General features: G+C 44.5%; 1 protein-coding gene across 4 annotated transcripts in view; it reads left to right on the top strand.

Moving 5' to 3' along the window:
• The window catches only part of ABHD6 (abhydrolase domain containing 6, acylglycerol lipase), a 52,559-nt gene that overhangs the window by 3,679 nt on the left and 29,565 nt on the right, over positions 1–19,315 (top strand). For 3 of the 4 annotated variants that reach the window (XM_082637422.1, XM_082637419.1, XM_082637420.1), the window contains exon 2: positions 13,668–13,732. The gene's annotated coding sequence lies outside the window, so the exon portion shown is untranslated. Of the gene's footprint in view, positions 1–6,435; positions 6,469–13,667; positions 13,733–19,315 lie in introns of all 4 variants that reach the window. The other variant, XM_082637421.1, reaches the window with a different exon arrangement.

The following is a 19,315-nucleotide window of genomic DNA, read 5'->3' as shown; positions in this document are numbered from 1 at the left end:
GTACCGAATGTTATAATTACATGTTTGTTTTTGTTTACAACCCAAAGGATTCCCACCAGAAAATCAGAGAGTCTTGGGTCCAAATCCCATTCCTACCACTTGGTAGCTGTGTGGCCATGGGCCAGTTACCTAAACTCTGAGCCTCAGCTTCTGGTAATAGTACCTGCTTCAGAGGGCAGTGGTGAGATTTAGATAAAATAAAGCACAGGGCCTAGCATGTGGTAAGCACTCGATAAGTACCAGCTATTATGAAGAGTAAGCACCACTTTGAATTACTGGAGAATTATTAACTCATTATTAGATGGCTCATACTGACTCTGCTTAGAGGTGGGTCAAGGGAGTTCGGGCCAAGGAGAGGTAAGCATTTTTTTTTCTTTTAATTTATTATTATTTTTTAAAGATTCTGTACTTTATTTTTTATTTATTTATTTTTGGCTGCACTGGGTCTTTGTTGATGCACTCGAGCTTTCTTTAGTTGGGGTGAGCGGGGACTACTCTTTGTTGCGGTGCGTGGGCTTCTCATTGCAGTGGCTTCTCTTGTTGCAGAGCACAAGCTCTAGGCGCGCAGGCTTCAGTAGTTGTGGCACGCAGGCTCAGTAGTTGTGGCTCGCTGGCTCTAGAGCGCAGGCTTAGTAGTTGTGGCGCATGGGCTTCGTTGCTCTGTGGCATGGGGGATCTTCCCAGACCAGGGCTCGAACCCATGTCCCCTGCATTGGCAGGCGGATTCTTAACCACTGTGCCACCAGGGAAGCCCTCTTTTAATTTTTATAGGAGTATAGTTGATTTACAATTTTTTTTTTGAGATAAATATTTTTTGTACTCAGGAAGGCCGGTGAGAGTTTCTTCAACTCCAAACCATCCCTTGCCTTTACAGTGAGATAGAATTGCCTTTCTGTTTGTTAGCTTTTTTTTTTTTTTTTAATTAGTTTCTGCTTTATAACAAAGTGAATCAGTCATACATATACATCTGTTCCCACATTATTTGTTAGCTTTTTAAAAATTTATGAGCAGCTAGTTCTGTGAGAATCTGCATACCTGGAATGAATGTGTGAATGCGGTTTGTTCAACTGTAAGTGATTATGAAACTTAATGATAGGAGAAAAAAATCTTGCTCTTAGAGATGACCTTGGTTTTCATTGTGTGTTGGTTCAGGCCTATCTTGGGGGCAAGAGGTTCCATGCAAAAGTTATCTGGGTTTGGAGGGAAGGAAAGCAAGAGTGTTTTATCCTAGTACTCTAATGAACTGCTAAGAGTGGAAATCAACTTCCCTGTGTCGTGTTCTTTTCCAGCTCCTGGTTATTCTGATGACTAGATCAATTATTACAATGATGAGTGTTCAAAAGAAGAGGGCCAGGAATGCCCCCCTCAAAGCTGTGTTTGGAATATGCTGGGAAGCTAGTTATGCAAGTTGAAAAAAATTTTTTATTTAAAAATTTCTCCTAAATTGTTTCTTTGTTGGAATACATTAGGATCCCATTTGATAATTTAAGGACTGTTGAGTTTAGATGTTTTAAGACATAACGTTTTGTAAGTTTCACAGTTCTATGGAATTTAGCAGACTTTAGGACTTTTCTTTATTTCTGTGACCCTGTAGGGACATAAACACTTATTGTACTATCCTGTTACAATGACCTTTAGCCACATGTGGCTATTTAAATTAAAATTAATTCAAATTAAATAAAATTAAAAATTCGGTTCTTCAGTCACACTAGCCACATTTCAAGTGCTCATGTGCCATGTGGCCAGCAGCTACCATATTAAGCAGAGCAAATAGAGAACATTTCTGTCTTCACAGAAAGTCCTATGGGATAGCACTGTTTATAAGGCCATGGGAAAGCCACTTGATTATGGGGTTAAGTTCCCTTCTTTCTGGCATGTCATCTGCAGGCCAAAAAATGGAGTGTGCAGAGGATGTTTTACTGTCAAGAACGAGGATGTTAATAAATCCCCTTAGCCTCATTTTGGCTGAATGGCTCACTGGCTTTTTTTTTTTTTTTTTTTTTGCGGTACGCGGGCCTCTCACTGCTGTGGCCTCTCCCGCTGCGGGGCACAGGCTCTGGACGCGCAGGCTCAGCGGCCGTGGCTCACGGGCCCAGCCGCTCTGCGGCACGTGGGATCCTCCCGGACCGGGGCACGAACCCGTGTCCCCTGCATCGGCAGGCGGACTCTCAACCACTGCGCCACCAGGGAAGCCCAGCTCACTTGCTTTTAACACTGCCAGATTCAAAGGATGGGAGAGAGGGTGGAATCAGATGAAATGTGTCTGGACAGTGCATCTCCTGGCTGCATGTTAGAACCTTCTAGAGAAGGTTAAAAAGTACCCATGCCTGGACTCTGCCCCAGGCCAGCTGAATCTGAATCTCTGAGGGTGGTCCCTGGAATCCCAGGAGTCTGTATTTTTTTTAAAGCTCCCTGGGGGGTTCTGTTGTGCAGACCGGGTTGAGAACCACTGCCTTCAAGAGAACAACTGCCTTCTAGACTGTGCCCTTAAAAAAAAAAATTCCTGAGCACCGTAAGAAAATGTGTCAAGGTAGATTTGGTGAGTGGCTACAAATGTTCCTCACTGATTAACTACAGTAATAAAGGTTGGAATTGAGTGAGCTCACTTCCTGTAGAAGTGGTCTCCCCTGAGGGCAGCTTTCCCCCTAGGGAGCATTTGGCAGCATCTGGAGACATTTTTGCTTCTCACAATGCATAGGAAATGCATAGGAAAGCCCCTCACAACAAAGAATTAAACAGGCCCCAAAGACATAATTTTTGCAAACCAAAGTCCTCCCTAACCTTGGATGTAGTTGCCTCTTCAGAAGAGGTCAAGGGGGCTTCCCTGGTGGCACAGTGGTTAAGAATCCACCTGCCGATGCAGGGGACACGGGTTAGAGCCCTGGTCTGGGAAGATCCCACATGCAGGAGCATCTAAGCCCGTGCACCACAACTACTGAGCCTGCGTGCCACAACTGCTGAAGCCCACGTGCCTAGAGCCCATGCTCCGCAACAAGAGAAGCCACCGCAATGAGAAACCCACACACCGCAACAAAGAGCAGCCCCCGCTCGCCACAGCTAGAGAAGGCCGGGGTGCAGCAACGAAGACCCAAAGCAGCCAAAAATTTAAGAAAAAAAAAAAAAAAGATATACAGAGATCAAGATATCCTGCTAAACAGAACCCTCAGAAACCCTCTTGATCATATTTCCGGTTTTTCAATCCCAGAAGCTGTGTAGGGTGTTGCTGTCTGTGGTTGGATGCCTTTGGGGCTGTACCAGGGAAGCTGCTGATTCAGGGAAGCTCTACCTCCTGCTGGAGGTGTGGGCAGGTTCTTACTTACACTGCTGCAGGCTGAGATCCTCTTCTTGTGAAGTAATTACCCGAAGTGACAGCAGCCTTTCTCCTAGGTGGTTTAAGCTGTGGCTTTTGGATGTTGGTATTGGGTGTTTGATCTACGATATACCCAGAATAGGATTCAAGCTTGGACTTCCCTGGCGGTCCAGTGGTTAAGACTCTGCACTTCCACTGCAAGGGGCACGGGTTCTATCCCTGGTCTGGGAAGTTCCACGTGCTGCGTGGTACAGCCCCCCCCCAAAAAAAAAAAACGATTATATGGAATAGAATTCAAGCCTTGTCTGTGATGAAGTTTGGGAATTGAGCTATGGGTTACACTGTGGGAATATAAAGATAGCAGGCATCTGAACAGATCTGGGCACAGTGGCAGTGCAGGGTGATGGAGGTGTGGTGTTTCTGAACACAAGTTCGTGTGCCCGACACACAGAAAGGCCAAACGAACCAAAACGTCAGATTTTGGAGCAGAGAAAGTTTATTGCAGGGCCAAGCAAGGAGAACAGGTGACTCATGCTCAAAACCCCCAAACTCCCTGGTGCTTTTGGGGGAGACCATTTTAAAGTCAAATTTGGGGTGCGGGCTGCAGGTTGTGAGTTTCTTCTGATTGGTTGGTGGTGAGGTAACAGGGTGGTGCTCCAGGAATCTTGCGCTCATCCTGAAGTTACCATCCTCCACCTGGGTGGGGGACTTAGAAGAGGTCAAAGATACTGTGATGTATATTCATTCCCTGAGGAGGAATCAGGACCCTGCCCCAAGGCTGCACTATTCTGAGGGCTTCTCTGTTTCTGCATTCCCTCTCTTCCCTGATTAGCAACTGTTTGAATCTTCCCTTTGGAACTCAGGGAAGGTCAGGGAGGCTGAGTGAAGCCTACAAACAAGAAATGGAGGACACAAAAGGGCTTTTGTGCCTAGGAGGCCCCCATAGGGTCCTGCTCGGTTTCAGTGGCAGGGCTTTCTAGCGCCGCCTAGGAAGGCAGGGCACTCTTCCCAGCTGTGCTGTAAGCAGTCGCATCCGCCAGTCACTGCTTTGAGCAGTCCCCATGCATCATCTCATTTTGTCCCCACACTGAGGCTCTGAGAGGTTCAGTGACTTGCCAAGGTCACACACGGATCAGTGACAGAGCAGAGAATTGAACCCAGGTTATGGAACTGCGCAGCTGAACCCTCAGAGGAGCATTTACAGATGGGGTAATGTTTTCATAGCCAAGACTTGAAGGTTGAGCGGGAGCTCACCAGGCAGGCGCGTGCTAGGGAGAGGGGAGCGTTTGTGCCAAAGCTGTGCGGGTGTGAAGGAGCGTAAGGCGTCGGGATTGCAGATCATTCAGAGAAGGCTGGGGCGGGGGCCTTCCATGTCATGCTGAGGGCCACTGTGAGCCACCAGTGGAGTAGGGGCAGAGGAGAGAAGAGCTGTGTGCCATTGGGCACCTGGCTTAACCTCTCTGGGTCTCGCCTTCCCATCTGAACTGGAGCCTCTAAAGCTACACTGCTCTGATGAGGAATGTTCATTTTATTGGTGGCCGTAATGAGCAAAGTGAAGGAATGGCCTGCAGTGACGCTGCTGGGGCCGCCCTGCTGATTCATGGCTTTCATGCTTTCACTTGGTATTTATACCAAGTGTCCACCAAGTGTTACCGAGTCCAAGCTCGCTCTGCTCGCCGCACAAGAGGCCGGTGAATCGGAGACGAGGTGTTGAGGCAAGGAAGACGACTTTATTCCGAAAGCTGGCTGACCGAGAAGATGGCAGACTAGTGTCTCTGATAAACCATCTTATCTGGGTTTGGATGCCAGTTTCTTTTATAGAATCAGAGAGGGGGAGGTGGTGAGGAAGTAAAGTAATAAGGCAGAATAGAGAGGGAGAGGCGGAGAGGAAGTAAAGTAAAAGGGCCATCGTCTTGCAGAACATCTCCTCGAATGACCAGCCTCCGTGAGGGGATGTGTTAGTTTCTTTTTTTCTTGCAGCCGTTCACAGGTGGGCAGGGTTCCCTGAGGCAGGCCATTATGTATGAGTATAATAACAAAAGCAACGAAAAGCAGAGGTTAAAGTCAAGCAGGTCCAACGTGGGGTCCCATTTAGCTCTTCCCTTGCCCTTCACACAAGGGCAAGGCACGTGTATGCTAAAGTGCCATGGCAGATGCAGAGACGTAGTAAGACTTGTCTTCAAGGAGCTTGCAGCCTAGTGGAGGGTACAGCCCGTGTTTTCGTGAGTATTATGGTAAAAGATACAGGTCATAAATACTTGTAGGCATGGAGAATGAAGCCGAGGTTGCTAATGGCTGGGGGACTGAGGAGATAACTCTTAGTTCTGCCAGAAAGATTTGTTAGGAGATGGGGATAGATAGAGGGTATCGTCCAGGTCGACAGAAAATGGGGCAGTGGAGAACAATACAAAGCCAGTTCAGGCACAGTCACCAGAGGGTCAGATTATCAGCCTATCTAGTAACAGATTCCCCATAGTTTCCAGGTTTTAGCGGAGAAGCAGACGTTATAACAGGAAAATATTCATTAATGGACTTGCCACTTACAAACTTGGGTCCCACCCCATCGTGCCTCCCTCTCTTTTCAACACTGGTGTCCAGCCATGCTCCAGGAGCATCCACCTCTTGGTCATCGTCTCTACCAGGTCGTAAGGACATTTTACAAATACAAGACAAACCTTGGAGAGAGAGACATGGGATTTCATGAACTCACCGCAGAAGCCGCTCGACTGTGGAGGCAGTAATAGATGGGGTCTGGCAACGTGACACCTGTTAGTTGATGATGAGAGGGCGGGACTTGAAAATCAAAGGATTGAGAGGCCTGGGGCAAAGCAGTAAAGCATTTTTGCAAAAAAAGTCCCCTGTATAAAAGCGCTGTGACAACCAAATGTTAACTGGAAGGACTTACCATACTCTAAGGCAATTTATGTGCGATTTATTCTTTGTTCTAAGAATTAGCACAGGATGGCAGTTATGACTTAAATTTTGTTCCATATTTGCTATTGATCTTAAGATAGATTTTGATTTTTGTTTACTTATTTGGATAAAGTTCTAAACAAAACTGTTTTAACTATGAAATTTTGAGCGTGGCATCCTCTTTTTCTGATGCTGATTTCCCTGTGTTACAGAGATCTCTGGGGAAGAGATTCTGGCTAGAGAAGGTAGGGACCAGCTCATGAAGGGCTGTGAATGCTGAACCACATTCTGGGAGCCAGAGATCTTGTCCTGGTAGAACCTGCCAGCTGTTTATAACAGGGCTCCTTTTTGTCTCATACTGGCTTTGTCCCTGCAGTTAGAAAATACTGTAGACCAGCTTCCCTCCTTTAGAAATGACAAAGCCCTCTTTAATCTCCTTGCTTTTCTTTTGAGTTCGGAGCACAGATTCGAGCCATGGGAGAGTGTTTTGGGGCCCTGAGGTTCTATTTCAGGCCTTCTGCTATTGCATACCCATATAGAGGGCTATTTTAATTCCTTTCAGTCATGTGGAAAATAGTCACTTATGTGATGTTCTTTCTAGCACTTTACCTTTGAGAGCTGATCTCAGCCAATGACAGTGCATGTGTTCGCATTAATTCATAGAGCAGTGTTCGAATTAAAGCTTGTTCTGGGCTCCCTGAGAGCCTGAAGACTTTGTGGTCCTTGGAGGTAAAGGGTCAAGTGGCTTTTGGCTCCTCTTTTATCCAGTGGAAGACTGGCTTGTATTTCTGTAGGGTTTTCTTGCTTTAAGCATGATTTCAAGCAGGTGGTTATTTCAGACTAATCACCACAGCCTACATCTTGATCCCAGAGGCTGCTGCTTTGAAGGTGCTGGGCTAGTTCAGGATACGTTGTGCATGCTTCATTGCCTTGCTTCTTGGCCAATACGATTTTTTTTAGGAGATATGCCACTGGGTACATAAGCCACCTGCCTTCCAGCTGAGCCCCTGATTGATCTGCCTGCCTCTCTCTCCTCGGGCTGTGTCCCTTCTCAGGATTGGATAGCAGGATTTTCTGGTTCTCTGATTCTCTGTGTACAGGGCCAGCCTGCTAGGCTGAGCTTCCTTGCCCACAGTGCTGCCCCAGGTGGCAGAAGCCTGGCATGGGGCTGTGGGCTTGGCTGGCTCTTGAGCAAAAACCCCCATGGGGAATCAGCTGCTAGTGATTTGGTACAAAGCAGGACGGAGTGAATCTTCTTATCAGTACCTTTCCCAGAACCATGAAGGAGATACACTTTCTGTGGCTATTGAGCATGTGAAATGTGGTTAGCGCAGCTGAGGAGCTGAATTTTATGTTTTATTTAGTTTTGATCATTTTAAATTTAAACAGTCACCATGTGGCTAGTGGCTACTGTATTGGACAATGTAGGATAGACCATTGTACTTGAGGAGTTTATATTGTATTTTAAAAAATATTTTATTTTATTTACTTATTTTAATTTTTGGCTGCATCGGGTCTTAGTTGTGGCACGCGGGCTCTCTTCTTTGCGGCTCGCAGGCTCTTCACTGTGGTGCGTGGGCTTCTCTCTAGTTGCGTCGTGCAGGTTTTCTCTTCTCTAGTTGTGGCGCGTGGGCTCTGTAGTTTGTGGCACGCGGACTCAGTAGTTGCGGCGCACGGGCTTAGTTGCCCTGCGTCACGTGGGATCTTAGTTACCCGACCCGGGATCGAACCCGCGTCCCCTGCATTGCAGGACGGATTCTTTAGCACTGGACCACCAGGGAAGTCCCTATATTGTATTTTTTAATTAAATAGGGAAAACCTTGAACATGCACATGGTAGCAATTCAAAAGGTACAAAAGGATATCAGTGAAAAGTCTCCCTCATCTCTGCCCCTGGCCTCTCAGTTTCCTTCCTAGCCCCAGTCATGATTACCATCTGTATCCATCCTGAAACATTTTACACACATATAAGCATAACATGCATATTTTTCTCTCTCTCTCTCTCTCTCAGTGCAAGAGATGTTATTCTACCCATTCTCTGTTCCTTGCATTTTTAGTTAACAGTGTACCTTGGAGGTCATTACCCATGGAGACAAATATGCCTCATTATTTTAATGGCTTATAGTTAATTTTATTTGTATTTAATGGCTATACATTATACTTCTTTATAAAGTTGTACCATCATTTACTTAACATATCCCCTACGAGTGGGCATGTGAGTTCCAATTTTTTTTGCCATGATAAGCAATACTATAACAAATAACCCTTCACAAACATGTTCTCAAACATGGTCAGGTCTGAACACAAATCAGTTCCTAGAAATTAGATTATTAGATCAAAGGTATGTGTACTGTACATTGCTGCAGATTTTGCCAAAATGCCATCTGTAGGGTTTGTTGATGGGAGTATAAATCTGTACCTTGCGTGAGGGCATCTATTTTCCCACGGCCCCAGCAGCACAGTCTGTTATTACACTTTTTGTTCTTTGCCAATACAATAAACAAAGATCACCATCGCCTTGTAGGTTTAATTTGCATTTCTCTTGTAAATGAGATTGAGCATCTTTTTATATGTTGAAGAGTCATTTGTATTTCCTTTCTGTTACATGAACTACTGAGATCATTCGCCCGTTTTTCTACTGGATTTTGTTGTTGTTTTTATTGATATGTAGGAACCCTTTATTAGTCTGTCGTCTCTGATATGTATTGACACATTTTAACCTTGTTCATGATATCCTTTTTTTAAATATTTATTTTATTTATTATTTATTTAATTTATTAATTTGGTTGTGCCAGGTCTTAGCTGTGGCAGGCAGGCTCCTTAGTTGCGGCTCGCTGGTTCCTTTAGTTGCGGCACATGTACTCCTTAGTGGTGGCCAGTAGGCTCCTTAGTTGCAGCTCACAGGCTCCTCAGTTGTGGCATGCGAACTCTTAGTTTCGGCATGCATGTGGGATCTAGTTCCCTGACCAGGGATTGAACCTGGGCCCCCAGCATTGGGAGTGTGGAGTCTTAACCACTGTGCTACCGGGGAAGTCCCATGATATCCCTTTCCATGTGGACATTTAAAAACATTTTTATGTAGTCAGCTTACTAATCTTTATGTTATGGCACCTAGGTTTAAAATCTTAACTTAGAAAGGCTTTCCCTGTGAAGAGATGTTTTCAAACAGAGTTCTAATGTTTTCTTCTAGAATGTTCATGGTGTTTTTTTTTTAATTTTTTAATTTAATTTTATTTATTTTTTTATACAGCAGGTTCTTATTAGTCATCAATTTTATACACATCAGTGTATACGTGTCAATCCCAATCGCCCAATTCATCCCACCCCCACCCCCCCACCGCTTTCCCCCCTTGGTGTCTATACGTTTGTTCTCTACATCTGTGACTCAACTTCTTCCCTGCAAACTGGTTCATCTGTACCATTTTTCTAGGTTCCACATACATGCGTTAATATATGATATTTGTACTTCACTCTGTATGACAGTCTAGATCCATCCACATCTCAACAAATGACCCAATTTTGTTCCTTTTTATGGCTGAGTAATATTCCATTGTATATATGTACCACATCTTTATCCATTCGTCTGTCGATGCACATTTAGGTTGCTTCCATGACCTGGCTATTTGCCCAGTAGTGGGATTGCTGGATCATATGGTAATTGTATTTTTAGTTTTTTTTTTTTTTTTTTTTGCAGTACGCGGGCCTCTCACTGTTGTGGCCTCTCCCGTTGCGGAGCACAGGCTCCGGACGTGCAGGCTCAGCGGCCATGGCTCACGGGCACAGTCGCTCTGCGGCATGTGGGGTCTTCCCGAACCGGGGCACGAACCCGTGTCCCCTGCATCGGCAGGCGGCCTCTCAACAACTGCGCCACCAGGGAAGCCCTATTTTTAGTTTTTTAAGGAATCTCCATACTGTTCTCCATAGTGGCTGTATCAATTTACATTGCCACCAACAGTACAAGAGGGATCCCTTTTCTCCACACCCTCTCCAGCATTTGTTGTTTGTAGATTTTCTGATGATGCCCATTCTAACTGGTGTGAGGTGATACCTCATTGTAGTTTTGATTTGCATTTGTCTAATCATTAGTGATGTTGAGCAGCTTTTCATGTGCTTCTTGGCCATCTGTATGTCTTTTTTGGAGAAATGTCTATTTAGGTCTTCTGCCCATTTTTGATTGGTCTGTTTGTTTTTTGAATATTGAGCTGCATGAGCTGTTTATATATTTTGGAGATTAATCCTTTGTCCATTGATTCGTTTGCAAATATTTTCTCCCATTCTGAGGGTTGTCTTTTCGTCTTGTTTATGGTTTCCTTTGCTGTGCAAAAGCTTTGAAGTTTCATTAGGTCCCATTTGTTTATTTTTGTTTTTATTTCCATTACTCTAGGAGGTGGATCAAAAAAGATTTTGCTGTGATTTATGTCAAAGAGTGTTCTTCCTATGTTTTCCTCTAAGAGTTTGATAGCGTCTGGCCTTACATTTTGGTCTCGAATCCATTTTGAGTTTATTTTTGTGTATGGTGTTAGGGAGTGTTCTAATTTCATTCTTTTACATGTAGCTGTCCAGTTTTCCCAGCACCACTTACTGAAGAGACTGTCTTTTCTCCATTGTATATCTTTGCCTCCTTTGTCATATATTAGTTGACCATAGGTGCATGGGTTTATCTCTGGGCTTTCTGTCTTGTTCCATTGATCTATGTTTCTGTTTTTGTGCCAGTACCATATTGTCTTGATTACTGTAGCTTTGTAGTATAGTCTGAAGTCAGAGAGTCTGATGTAAGGTTAGATTGTTTATTTGAGTTGTTTCTTGAGGTAGACTTGTATAGCTATAAACTTCCCTCTTAGAACTGCTTTTGCTGCATCCCATAGGTTTTGGATCATCATGTTTTCATTGTCATTTGTCTCTAGGTATTTTTTGATTTCCTCTTTGATTTCTTCAGTGATCTCTTGGTTATTTAGTAGTGTATTGTTTAGCCTCCATGTGTTTGTGTTTTTACGTTTTTTTCCCTGTAATTCATTTCTAATCTCATAGCACTGTGGTCAGAAAAGATGCTTGATATGATTTCAATTTTCTTAAATTTACTGAGGCTTGATTTGTGACCCAAGATGTGATCTATCCTGGAGAATGTTCTGTGTGCACTTCAGAAGAAAGTGTAATCTGCTGTTTTTCGATGGACTGTCCTATAAATATCAATTAAATCTATCTGGTCTATTGTGTCATTTAAAGCTTCTGTTTCCTTATTTATTTTCATTTTGGATGATCTGTCCATTGGTGTAAGTGAGGTGTTAAAGTCCCCCACTATTATTGTGTTACTGTCGATTTCCTCTTTTATAGCTGTTAGCAGTTGCCTTATGTATTGAGGTGCTCCTATGTTGGGTGCATATGTATTTATAATTGTTATATGTTCTTCTTGGATTGATCCCTTGATCATTATGTAGTGTCCTTCCTTTTCTCTTGTAACATTCTTTATTTCAAAGTCCATTTTATCTGATATGAGTATTGCTACTCCAGCTTTCTTTTGATTTCCATTTGCATGGAATACCTTTTTCCATTCTCTCACTTTCAGTCTGTATGTGTCCCTAGGTCTGAAGTGGTTCTCTTTTAGGCAGCATATATATATGGGTCTTGTTTTTGTATCTATTCAGCAAGCTTATGTCTTTGGGTTGGAACATTTAATCCATTTACATTTAAGGTAATTATCGATATGTATGTTTCTATTACCATTTTCTTAACTGTTTTGGGTTTGTTTTTGTAGGTCCTTTTCTTCTTTTGTGTTTTCCAATTAGAGATGTTCCTTTAGCATTTGTTGTAGAGCTGGTTTGGTGGTGCTGAATTCTCTTAGCTTTTGCTTGTCTGTGAAACTTTTGATTTCTCTGTCGAATCTGAATGAGATCCTTGCCTGGTAGAGTAATCTTGGTTGTGTGTTCTTTCCTTTCATCACTTTAAGTATATCGTGTCACTCCCTTCTGGCTTGTAGAGTTTCTTCTGAGAAATCAGCTTTTAACCTTATGGGAGTTCCCTGGTATGTTATTTGTTGTTTTTCCCTTGCTGCTTTCAATAATTTTCCTTTGTCTTTAATATTTGCCAGTTTGATTACCGTGTGTCTCGGCATGTTTCTCCTTAGGTTTATCCTGTATGGGACTCGCTGTGCTTCCTAGACTTGGGTGGCTGTTTCCTTTCTGATGTTAGGGAAGTTTTCGACTATGATCTCTTCACATATTTTCTCTGGTCCTTTCTCTCTCTCTTCTCCTTCTGGGACCCCTATAATGCGAATGTTGTTGCGTTTAATGTTGTCTCAGAAGTCTCTTAGGCTGTCTTTATTTCTTTTCATTCTTTATTCTGTTCTGCAGCAGTGAATTCCACCATTCTGTCTTCCAGGTCACTCATCCGTTCTTCTGCCTCAGTTATGCTGCTATTGATTCCTTCTAGTGTATTTTTCATTTCTGTTATTGTATTGTTCATCTCTGTTTGTTTGTTTTTTAATTCTTCTAGGTCTTTGTTAAACATTTCTTGCATCTTCTCGATCTTTACCTCCATTCTTTTTCCGAGGTCCTGGATCATCTTCACTATCGTTATTCTGAATTCTTTTTCTGGAAGGTTACCTATCTCCACTTCATTTAGTTGTTTTTCTGGGGTTTTATCTTGTTCCTTCATCTGATACATAGCCCTCTGCCTTTTCATCTTGTCTGTCTTTCTGTGAATGTGGTTTTTGTTCCACAGGCTGCAGGATTGTAGTTCTTCTTGCTTCTGCTTTCTGCTCTCTGGTGGATGCGGCTATCTCAGTGTTATTTTTTTATGTTTAATTCCTTGACCCCTCTGAAATAATTCAGGGGTTTTGTGATCTTCAGTCACCCATCTACCTGTCTCCTCATTTTTCTGCTGCAGTGCCTTTGCCAGCATCTCTGCTCTGTCCAGCCCTGTTTTTGAGCTTTGTGGTCCCCTCTCTGTAGCCACTCTAATAGAAATATTGTATTCATTTTCCCATTGGTTGCCACCTTCCTCTCATTCCTTTCTGAGTATAACTTTAGGTAACCCTAACCCCAGATGGAGAAGGGGAGTTTTAATCTTCATTTGAGGTCTTAGTTAAGTCTGAAGCCTTCAGAACCCCCTCTCACCCAAGCATGCCTGTTTCTCTTATTGCCTTTCTCGCTCCCGCAGGCCTGGAATCACCAGCTCAGTCCCATGCTTTATCCTCATTGCAGATTCCTTCTTTGACCTTCACACCCTCCTGGCCAAGCTCTTTATCTCACTTGCCCTGCCTACCCTTTGTGCAGGTTGTTTAATGAGGGGAGGTGACCTGAACCGGAGGGAACTTTAAAGCCACAGGATAGTTGCACTTCTCCTGTGCCAAGGAGGAGATGTTCTGACTCACCGGTTGGTTATTAGCACTTCATTCGTATTCTCTAATATGATTTAATGCTTTGTCATTTTCTTTCCTGTGTTTCCAGAGTCTCATTTTCAGCTTCTGCCAGAGCCAGTAGCAGTTGGGAAAGAAGGCTGTGCTCTTCAAAGAGTGAGTATGGATTTTTAACACCATATATTACGGGGTGGGGGTGGGGAAGGCAGCCCTTTAATGAGACTGGGGCTACTCTGTAAGCTCCCTGGCACCCTTCTGCAGGCCAGCCTGTCTGGGGGCAGAAGTGGTCTCTGGTTCAGTAGGTCTGGTGGGGAGGGGATTGGGCACCTGAAGATTTTTAAAGCTCAAGATATGTATCCAAAAGCCCTCCCTTCTCAAAGACTGTGCCTGGAGTAGGGCTCTGAGTTTGAAGGGAGTCAAGAAGACCTGGGCCTCTGGGGACCAGGATGCTTTCCTGGGGAGTGTGACCCTGAATCAGCCCCAAAGGCAGAGAGGAGTTCATCAGGCAGGCGGGACAGGGAGTGCTTCACACGAAGGGGACAGTGTGAGAAAGATGAAGTGTGAGGCTGTGCGGGGCTTTCGTGGGGGCAGGAGGTGGATATTTGGGGTGCAGGCAGAGGTGGGGGCCAGGAAGTTGAGTCGGGATCATACGGAGTGCTCAGAGTTCACACTAGACCAGAGCCCCGCGTCCTTGGCGTGAACTGAGAAGATTCCTCTGGCAGCTGGTGGTGGAAGGACTGAACGGGGTGTGAAAGAGCAGTCTTCACAGAAGTGGGAGCAAGGAGGGATGAGGACCTGGACGCAGTGTGGTGGCTGAGGGAGCTGTGGTCTGACTCCTACGAAGTCTCACACCTGGTGGGAATGTTTCTTCCCCCACGACATTCCTAGTAAATGTTAAGCCAAAGGAATTGGTTGCAAGAGGCTTTCGGGGGTGTAGACCCCCTAAAACTGTGCTGTCCAATGCAGCAGCTCCTATTTATATGTGGCTCTGAAGCATTTACAATGTGATGGATGTGACTGAAGGACTGAACTTTGAATTTTATCTAATTAATTTAAATTTAAATAGCCACCTATAAACAGTGCAGTTTGTCTAGACTCAGACAAGTTGGCTCCAGCGCTGGCACCTCCCTGCTGTTGCCTGACAGGAGTGTTGAGCAAGGAGGAAGAGTGAAAGATGCATCGGAGTCTGGGAGGCCAGACTGATGGGGATACTGTTGGCAGAAATCGACAAGTCAGGAGCAAGGGGAGAGATGTACCTGAGACCTTGTAGGACAGGACTTTTGGGTCATGGAGGTAGTCAAGCAGGCTTTTGGAAAACTCTGGAAGAAGGTCCTGGCCAGGTATGTTGATTTTTGCGTTTCCTGTAGGAGGGAGTGGCAGAGGGTGTAGATATGGTGAGCTCTTCAAGGAAGACAATGAAGATCACATCATGGGACTGTTCAAGGGGGAAAGTAAGGAGAGCATCATGGGAATATCCAGGGGAGAGCGGGAGCAGAGAATCTTAGGAACCAGGCTATGCATGCTCAGAGCCATGGCTTGTTTGAACAACAGGGGTGTCTGAGCTGCAAAGTACAGAGGAGGAATGGGCTCAGCCAGAGTGAGTGGGAGACAAGGCCAGGAGGGCAGAGGTGAGCACCTTATGGCAGCAATCCTAGGGTCGTGCCACACTTTCAGTGATGACTGGGCAGGCTTAACTACTTCCTTGGAACTTTCTGTGCGATTTTCCTTCGTGATGGCGAAGATTACTGTGACAAGGCATTAGAGCTGCTCATTTCTCAAATTACTCTATCTCATCAATCCTGGGGCTTCCATACAAGAGAATCTTAGTATCTTTTTTAGCTGTTGGTCATTAGTGATGTTTTTTTTTGTTTTTTGGGTTTTTTTTTGTGGTTCGCAGGCCTCTCACTGTTGTGGCCTCTCCCGTTGTGGAGCACAGGCTCCGGATGTGCAGGCTCAGGGGCCATGGCTCACGGGCCCAGCCGCTCTGCAGCATGTGGGATCCTCCCAGACCGGGGCATGAACCCGTGTCCCCTGCAACGGCAGGCGGACTCTCAACCACTGTGCCACCAGGGAAGCCCTAGTGATAGTTTTGAGGACTCGGTTTATCTTTACAAGAACCTAGTTTCAGGGCTTCCCTGGTGGCACAGTGGTTAAGAATCTGCCTGCCAGTGCAGGGGACATGAGTTTGAGCCCTGGTCCAGGAAGATCGCACATGCCGCGGAGCAACTAAGACTGTGTGCCACAACTACTGAGCCTGCGCTCTAGAGCCTGCGAGCCACAACTACGGATGCCCACGTGCCTAGAGCCCATGCTCCGCAACAAGAGAAGCCCATGCATTGCAATGAAGAGTAGCCCCCGCTCGCCACAACTAGAGAAAGCACGCACGCAGCAAGGAAGACCCAATGCAGCCAAAACTAAATAAATAAAATAAATAAATTAATTTTAAAAAATTATTTTCAAAAAAGAACCTAGTTTCAGAAATCAGTGTTGGGTAGATGCAACAATGTTTAACAGCTGGGACTTTATACTCAGATTTCAAGAACTTAGTGCTTTTTCCAGGTGGACAACACTGTGGAAAGAATTTTCATATTGCAGAGTTAAAAAAAAAATTATGAGCAACACCGGTTAGTTTTTTTTTGTTGTTGTTTGTTGTTTTTTGGGTTTTTTGGGGTGTGTTGGTTCTTAGTAGCGGCACATGGGCTCTTCGTTGTGGTGTGCGGGTTTCTCTGTAGTTGTGGCGTGCGGGTTTTCTCTTCTTTAGCTGTGGCGCGGGGGTTCCAGAGCACGTGGGCTCTAGCAGGCTCTCTAGTTGAGGCACGCAGGGCTTAGTTGCCTGCATTGTAAGACAGATTCTTTACCTCTGGACCGCCAGGAAAGTCCCAGCACTGGTTAGTTTTTCAAAGACACCAGCAACAATAAGGTAACAAGTTGTTAACCTGTAAAGTTAGCATGTTACATCCTATAAAATAGTTCTGGAGAAGTGCAAAGAATGTCTATGGGAACACTGAACTGGGAACACTGAACTCTGTGCCTTTTGTGTAACTGACGCACAATAAATATCTGCTTAGCAAGTGCTGAGAGAAGGCAAAGGTAGCATGAACCAGGCACACCTACAGGATTGGACTGAAATGCAGCTCATGCCATGTACCAGTCAGGTGACCTTGGGGGCATTTGTTAACTTCTGTAAGCTTCAGTTTCTCCATCTTTAAAATGGGAGAAATGCTTCTTACTCCCAGTGTTGTGCAGGATAAAATGAGAGGATGTATGTGAACCATCTACACGGGGCCTGGCATACAGCAGTCATCCAGTACATGGAGGCTGTCGCTCTTCTATCTTTGGCTATGGTGGTAGTGGCCGTGGTCATTATTGTTGTTGCTATAGTTATTAAAATAATCATTATTTTGAAGAGACCAGGACTTTAGTTTGTCAAAATTGATGGCATATGAGTAGATGTCCAGGGGAAGGCAAGATTCTATAAAAGTGTTTTACATTCTATTTATTCTTGGAATTTTGCTTTATACCTTAAGATTAAAGTATCAGAACTCAAGATGACGGGTTTTAAAAGTCAGTGAGAACATTAAAAGACAATTGTGACATGTTATGCCTGACCTCTAACCCCCAACTAAACTTGGGAGCATGAGTCCAATGTTTATCTGGATCTACTGATTAATTTTTGTCCCTGCGTTCAGAGATAAAGGCCCTGAATGCACAGCTTGGATGTTAACAGGGGAAGGCCACGTGGCAGCCTCCTGTCTCGGGGTGAGAGTGTGTTACCCTCCCTGGTACCATAAGGGCCAGCTCTCCTTCCTGATGTCCCCTCGTGTCAGACTGTGCCGCAAAGCCGCTGAAATCACTGTCATTAACACTGGGGTGTCTCACGTGACACAACAGATACGTAAAACAAGTTCATTTTTCTTTTTCAGTCTATTCAGCCATTATCAAACACCAAAACATTATCCAACATTACCACACACCAGATATTTCCCAGATACTGTTTTAGGTTTGGGGAAAAATATAACAGGGAACGAGATTCTCGTGGGGAACGAGCCAGATCCTACTCTTCAATTGTCTGGCATAATTTCAGAAATGTTTTAAGTCACCAGAGTAGGAAAAGGCAGATGAGATGTTTTGGACGAATGTTCTCATTAACAGATGAGGAAACCAAGGTCTCAGCCGGTGCGTGGAAGAGCCAGCGGAGCGCCCCACCCCCAGCCACATGCCCGTCCATCACACACATCTGCCCCAGTGGCAGCCATTCATCTGTCACCACCATGATGTTCACCAGATCCGTGTATCACCTATTAACATTTTTCTTTAACTCATTTCCTTCTTTTAACTTAGATTAATGTACATCACTACCATAAACTGAAAATATCCATAAAAATCAGCACAACGTTATTAAGTAGCTAGATACTGTTGCCTGCGGGAGGCTCAAGGGTTAGAGAGCTATTTAATAACCACACTGAGAGTTTCTCTTTGACCTAAGCAGGGCGGGAAAAGAACTGCAAAGAGATGCCTTTCTCGGTGTGCATGTGAGTGTGACCTGACGCTCTGTAGCCCTGGGTGTTCTGCCCCCTAAAGTCGTCTTGCAAACATCAGCTGTTTGGGAAACTCCACGCTCTGCCCCTTAGTTGATGTTCAGTCACTGGTGATTCTCGGTTCACAAGGCTTCAGTTTTTCTGCGTCCAGCTTCCGCCTTGGGTACATAGAACATCCTATAAACAACCCCCAGCAGGGTAGGGCAGCTGCCTTTTCAAAGTCTGGGACAAGTCCTTTGTAAAACGAAGGATGTTGCAGAGGTAGGAATAATGGTCAGCTCTTTATAGAAAACTCAGAAAACATTAGTGTCTTCACTCGGGGCCTGTCTGTATTTGATGTCATCAGGGAAAGTGTGCAGGATTCTTTGTAACATCTTTGTAACAAGTCCAAGCCTTGCTAAATTGATGATGCTCTGCAAAAGCTCCTTATTAAGGACTTTATTCTGCCATTAAATGGAGGATGGAGCCAGATAAAGCCTTCCCCCAAACTGACTGTGACATCCCTAGCAGGCGTTGATGAAGCCATGAGGTTTCTTTTTGATGATCATGACTTCGTGTTGGGGCTCCCATCTCCAGTGTCAGAGTCTGTGACATATATGGCTTTGGGCATGAAATGTTCTAATTCCTAGTCTAGAAGAACAGCATGCAGTTAACTTCCTGCAGCTCAGGAATCAGAATTCATGGTGACCCTCAGCAGTTTTTAAGGCCTTTATGTGATGTGGAAAAGTCCTCTTGAATCCAACAGTTCCCATCTTCACCAACTCTTGTGACCCACACTATTCAAATAGATTCGTAAAATTCCCTTCACTCTGTGATTAATTTGCTCACCCCTTGACAGTGGGGCCTTTGTAGCATCGTAAATTGTACCCAGCATTAAATAGGTGACTCCTCTGGGGAATTTTGTAATTATTGAAAGAGAGAAAAGTCAGGTCTCTTATAGCATCATTGGGAATGGTTGTCCCTAAAACAAATAGGATTGAACCCATTTTGTAACTTTGATTTTCATTAATTCATTTGCACCTTATTTGTGTCCTGTGCTTATTCTAGGCACTGAGAAAGAACATGTATGATTATTCCTACCCTCTAGGAGCTCTGGTTCTAGGAGGAGAAAGAAGCCAGTGATATAAGTGTGCTGGAAAAAGTGTTTACAGTGACTGAGAAACTGAGAGGACAGTTGAATCAGAAACGCAGACAGTGCTTC

The sequence above is a fragment of the Mesoplodon mirus genome (assembly GCF_964341445.2).
Source record: "Mesoplodon mirus genome assembly, chromosome: 12".
Taxonomy (NCBI): Eukaryota; Metazoa; Chordata; class Mammalia; order Artiodactyla; family Ziphiidae; genus Mesoplodon; species Mesoplodon mirus.
The sequence above is the reverse complement of the archived record's forward strand: the minus strand, read 5'-3'. Positions and strand labels throughout refer to the sequence as shown.